Here is a 6,673-nt window from a genome sequence, read left to right as displayed (position 1 = left end):
TATCTTCGTTATTTATATTTTTAATTTATTTCCGAAACAGTTGAAGATAGGTATAGGACATTGTACATGAAATTTGTGTTGAATTTTCTCAAGAATCTAAAAACTAAATAATATACAGGGTGTTGCATTTAAAATAAGAACGTTGGGATTGACGGCTGTTACATGACACACCCTATACAAAAAGTTTTTGTTGAACAATACGCGCAACAAAAAATACGTGTCCGAGCGTTTTTTCGATTACCCCCCCATTTATTTATTATAGCATTTATTCCATTTGGCTGATACACACTGTAAACACTTGAATAACAATTTTTTAATCAATCAATCAAATCAATTTTTTTTAACAAATATGACCATTGTTAATTAATTTAAAAATTTAAAGTTCACTTATTAAGATAAACATAAAAAAACAAAAAATTCAATTAAATTTGCATGATTTTCAATAAAAAAATCCTATATTATTTAAATAATTCGAGTATTCGGATGAAACAAATATTTATTGTACAGGTTTTCTATTACTTAATAAAATCGTCACAATTTTGAAAATAGTTTAGTAGACTATACAGGGTGATTCACTTTTTATGATTAGGACTTTAACCATCGATAGATCTCGTCAAAATAATGTAATTTTAAAGTAGGTATACACTTTTTCTTCCAAAGGCTTCCTTTTAGAGTTATAAGTTCTTGAAAAAATTTTTTTTGGTTTTCATTTATTTTTTTTTAACTATGAAAGCTATTTGTTTTATATTTAGTATGAAGTGTACGAATGAAAAGCTCTATCGATTTTACAAATCATTGTGAAAATAGATCAATCATAGGCGTCCCTAAGGGGCTCTGCTAACTCCTATTTTTAATATAATTTTTACGCCACCGGAAATTTTTCAAAATGAATATATTTTTTTACATTGCGGTTTATTCTGCAGCAAATAGGCCTCTTACTATTTTTAAATTAAATGATTGGGTTTTGAGAAAAATGGCTTTTTATGGATTCATTACATGTGAAATGGTTAAGTTTGTCAAACAAGGAAGACGATTTAAATATTTTACTCTATGACTTACTTCTATGGAGAAATATGTAGATTCAGATGGCCCTCCGCCTCATTATAGTCTTCAAATTATTCAGTGGCTCGGGAAGCACTATCCACGTCGTTGTTATTTCTGTTTGTTTCTCAATATTCAATATTTTATTCTATATTGCTTTGAAAAACTTAACCGTTTCGCATATAATGAATCCATAAGAAGCCATTTTTCTCAAAAACCAAGCTTTTCATTTAAAAAGGTACATTTTTGCTGTATAATACAAAGTGTAAAAAAAAATATATTTATTTTGAAAAATTTCCAAGAGCTTAGAAATTATATTAAAAATAGGGGTTATCAGAGCCCCTATGATTGATATATTTTGACAATAATTTGTAAAATTGATAGAGCTTTTAATTCGTACACTTCATATTAAATATAAAACAATAATGGCTTTCATAGTTTTAGATAAAATAAATAATAACCAAAAAAATGTTTTTTCAGGAGCTTATATCACTAAATGGAAGCCTTTGAAAGAAAAAGTGTATACTTCAAAATTATATTATTATTTTGAGATCTATCGATGGTGAAAGTCCTAATCATAAAAAGTGAATCACCCCGTAGAATGAATGACGATAGTCTAGTTTCTCACGAGATCATTAAGAGATAGTCAATGTTGATTTTAATTAAAATTCAACAATACGGTTTCAGTAATGTAGGAGATACATTTATCGTAATTTTGATATAAACGGCAACAACAAATGACATTACATTCCAAATGAAGCAAAAAGATGCTGTAACTTCTTTAACTGGAGGTACCATTAGCAGATTTTAATTTAAAATATCTGAGACACATTTTAGTTTTTTTTATATGAAATTTTTTTTTGTATTTTTCCTATAAAAAATCCATTTTTTTGTAATTGTATAGTACACATTCAACATTCAAATTTTAAATTTTATTAACCACTTTTTATTATTATTTATTCTATGGTATATTATCACTGTATTTTCAGTTCAAAAGCTATTCTCTTTGATCAATACTTCAAACAGAAACACTCGTTAAAAAGATTTAGTTAAATAGTCTGTCTAATGCTGAAATATACACTCTTTAGTATTAACTAATAGATAAATCAAAATGAAATTCTGCAACATCTTCGTTGTGTTCGTCGTCCTTGTGGCCCTTCAGCAGACTGCCTACGCCTATATTAAAAATGGTAACGGTTGACAACCTGACTTCAAAAGACGGCCCAAAACATAGACTTAGAAATTCTGTAGGTATTAGAACAAAACGGTGATTAAATGAGATGCGTCGGAAAAGTCTGGATCTGAATTAGATGGGTCTGAATGTGATGAGACCAAATGGGAAATAATAACAGATACTAAAGTTGCAATACAAATTGTAAATAATTTCTTTTAATTTTTAATTTTGAATGTAATATTTTCAAGAATGCAGATATGATCAGATACGCTACTGTTTGTAAAATATTTGTTTACTTAAGAAATATTATAAACATAGTGTTTCTACCACGCATCAATCTTCTCATATTAAGACAAATGTATATTACTGATAACACCCAGAGATTTATCAGACCGAGCAGATTTGATATGAATTTTTACTCAGAGTTGAATAGGTGACGATTTATCCATCATCTATTAAAATAAAACTATAAACTGACTGACATGACAATATTTCAGTTTCTCACTGGTCAAGGCCAATTTGGGTAGTTCTGCTTAATAATAAAAATCAATAAAACAGTTTTATCATAATGTGTACGATACTTTTATCAACGTTTTTAACTTTGAATTGAATACAAGTTACATTTTAACAACTAATTACCAATATCAAGGTCATGTTTTTGATAAAATGTGGAAATAACTAGGATTTAACTGCCACAGATAATGCGATTTTGAGAAAACTGTTTTGAAACAAATGGCGTAACAAGTATAGTCAACGATTACTACACTGTGACAATTATTGTCTGATTGTCTAATAACTATATTGTGCGTTTCAAATTTCAGCGACATTTTTTGGTAGCTCATCAGTTACATGTTAGAAGAAAGTTTTGCAAAATTTTGTTAAAAATTCAAATATTCCTTGTAATTTACTCTATCTCTCATAAATTGTAAAGCAATTGTTCACTTTATTCACTCCAGATCGTCCTTTGTATTTGATACACTTTTCAGTTTAAATGTAAAACATAAACCTTGAAGATAGTGTACCTAATCAAAATATACAGATGCAGCTCAAAAAGTTTGGCACAAACTTTAATGGCGCATTTTATTATTTAAATAAATTAATAAAAAAAGTATCTGAAACCGTATTATTAATAAGACGATGATGAAAAATTAAAAAAAATTGATTTCATGTCGTGACACTTTCAGCAATTATTGCTATTACGTTACGACCTTTTGAAATTTATCCCAAAACAGTGCCTTCTAGTACACAGAATACAATTTAAACTTATATTATATTATATTTTTGTGAAACCTTTAATGCTCTTTCATAATACAGAATTTCAAATACCCAAGAGGATAAAAAATGCGAAATAAAATTACTAAGTCCACCCGCAAAACTGCCCCGTTTAAAAAAAAACGTGACATGTGTATAAAGAAGAACTGTAGTTACATACCTACCATATTTAATTGGAATCGCTTCAGCGATTTTCTTGCAATTAAACGAAACACGTACTCCCTTAAATGTAAAAAAACAAAATCGTAGAAGTATAATTAATGATATTGTAGGAAACAACTACTCTGCTGACTAAAGCCCCGTTAAGCAGGTACTGCGGTTGTAATTCAGTTCTGGATTAATTAATTAATACTGCTTTTTTTGAGTATCTCTGAAAAAACTTTTTGAAAATTAGTGAAATAAACCTTTCTGCCAAAAAGATCAGCGAATGGTTACTTTTTATGAAAATAGTTTTGCCTAATCAAAAAATCTCACACTGAAAAAAAAATGTTATGACCGTTTTCCCAAGCGTGATCGCAAATTTTAGGTTTCTCAGATTCTCGATTTTTAATGTAATTTCTGTTTTAATTCAGTCAATATAATTAATGGACCCATTAATTATTAATTAATAGCTTGTCTCTGAAGTTACTTCCTACCATACCTAAATATATGTGCTAAAGCATATACAGGGTTATTCACGCAACTGGTTCATTAGAAGGATACGAAATTACCATTTTGAATGTTGTTGAAAATTTGAATACCCAGGTTACCGGCCATGAACTTTTCAATGAAAATATTTTTAAAACTGTTGCACTTCCACTTATACCGGAAGTTGCCACCAACTTTGTTAAGTTAAATTGAACACCCTGTATCTTATTGCATTTTTGGATTCTACGTTAAATTTTAGGGTCACTTTGTATAAACTTTTCTACCTTTAAAATTAGTCGTTTTCAAGATAATGCAATTTAAAAAAAATACCTGCAGCACTGTTGGCTTTAAAAAGTATATGCCTCAGAAACAGTTCACGCGGAAATCTTTATTTTTGGGTTTGGGGTTCCTTACGATGTTTTCAAAATTAGCCAGTTTTATACAGGGCCCTGAAAACGAAATGACAAACCCGAGGAAATCCAAACGTGTGTAAGTCATTTTTTAAATGAAACACCCTGTATATTTTCGTATTTCTGGATTCACTTGAAAAATCTACATCAGTACATACATGGGTTGCTATAGTTATTCTTGATGGTTTCTGATTTATCACCACTCTTCCGTTTCAAATGCAAAAAATCATGTTTCGTGTAAGAAACTGATGTATGAAAACAAACTTTCCCAAAACGCAAAAAGTTTGATTCAATCTTCTTAAATTTTGTTTTTTGTCATTGCTAGTAAATGAGGACAGGTATCTTTCATTAAATGTGCGGCATGTCCTGTTCAGAACCTTGTTACATTCGTTATGAATAAAGAATAAGTTTAAAATATCACTTTTCGAATAATTATTCACTTCATCCGTACTTAGGGACACACAGTAACGTCAGTAAGTCTTCTTTTGGTGTTTTGAGGTAATTATGAGTTTCTACACGAAACATGATTTTAAATTTTAAACAGAAAAGTCATAAATCAGCAACGTAGGTACTTAAATATCTTCTTATTTGATTTCCCAATTATCTAAAGAGCAGTGAATTTTACGAATAGTTTACAAGAATACAAATTGATTGTACATTTTAAAAACATTTAAAACTATTTAAAAAAACAGTGGCGAATGATTTTTTTTTCAAAAAAGATCCTCTACTTCCTCAATAATTACGCCACTGGAGTGTATTTTTGGAATAAGTTGTCCATGAAAAAATAGTCCCTACTAAAAAAATGCCATCCCTTAAATTTTATCACTCGATCTTTTATACCAGTTAAGTTAAAGGAAGAATAATATAAATATTTGAAACTTTTAACACCCTGTATCTCCGTAGAGAAACGTCCTATCAAAAATTCGGTAGAATATGCCATTAAAGTTTGGCAAAATTATCATTAAAACCCTGTATTCTGTATTATTATTGACTTTTTGTACACCTTTTAGCATTTTTGCTACAAATTGTAGCGAACTTAATTATCCAACAAAATCTTTTATTTCAATCACTAAAATTCCTTTGAACTATAAAATACCCATTAGGTGATCTTATAAGACCACAACATTTATATAATTCTGAGAATTTACTAAAAGTGATCTAGTAACTACATACCTTTACAATTTCGTTGGCAAAAAAGAAACGCGACTATCTAGTGTTTTCCATAAAAAAATGCATTCAAAAATTTTAAATATTGATTAGAGTAAAAAAATTCTCAATAAAGTAACTCCTTTTTCAAATTTGATAATATAAAAAACTATTTTGAAACAATTAACCTTAGCTGTTTTGAGAAAATTCAGATATCATTATCTGGGTTAATGGTCAGGAACTTAATATTTGTAAACAGTAGTTTACTTAACGACTATTTCATGGTCATCAATGCGTAGACGACACCCTTATCAGAAATAAACCTGGTAAAACCACTACTAATTTGTGAAAGTGACCATGGAAATTCCTTCTTCGATTTGGTCCTAATGTTATTATAAATACGTGAATAGTTTTCAGCTTCCATCAATTGTCGTGTATCCAGCACATCACTAAAAGTAAGTACTGGGACAATATTAACTAATTTGAATTACTCTATGTCTTTTAATGCTATTTTTTAAATATTTTGCACGGTAAAATTAATTTAAACAATCCTTTGATAATTTTCGAATTATTTTTTGATTGATTCATCTACTGCACAGAAAATAAAGTCTGGATATTAATTGAGACAGGGAAAATTCCTATCAATAACTCAGATAATATAATAGTTGACCAGAAACTAAAATACAATGTGTTCATTTTCAGAAACTGTCAAAGATGAAATTCGTCAACATTTTCTTCATCGTCGTCTTCGCCCTTGTGGCCCTTCAGCAGACGGTCTCGGCCAAATGCATCGCCAATGGTAATGGTTGCCAACCTAGTGGAAGTCAAGGAAACTGTTGTTCTGGATACTGCCACAAGCAACCTGGATGGGTCGCTGGTTACTGCAGGAGGAGATAAGAAGGTCTTTTTGGATGTTACGGAAAATTATGACGCTTCAATCTTATAAAAACATATGTTAATATTATGTCGAAAATACTGGGATAATAAAGAGCATAGAAAATTA

The 6,673-nt window shown here is 29.4% G+C and overlaps 1 long non-coding RNA gene across 1 annotated transcript; it reads left to right on the top strand.

Annotated features, from left to right (window-relative positions):
• The first annotated feature begins 6,013 nt into the window (after positions 1-6,013).
• Positions 6,014-6,673, top strand: LOC108912368. The gene is made up of 2 exons (XR_001964541.1): positions 6,014-6,125; positions 6,373-6,673. It is a non-coding gene; the product is annotated as an uncharacterized LOC108912368 (long non-coding RNA).

This window comes from Anoplophora glabripennis, unplaced genomic scaffold, assembly GCF_000390285.2.
Source record: "Anoplophora glabripennis isolate ALB-LARVAE unplaced genomic scaffold, Agla_2.0 scaffold454, whole genome shotgun sequence".
In the NCBI taxonomy this organism is placed as follows: Eukaryota; Metazoa; Arthropoda; class Insecta; order Coleoptera; family Cerambycidae; genus Anoplophora; species Anoplophora glabripennis.
Note: the sequence above shows the minus strand (reverse complement) of the source record. Positions and strands in the feature narration are given on the sequence as shown.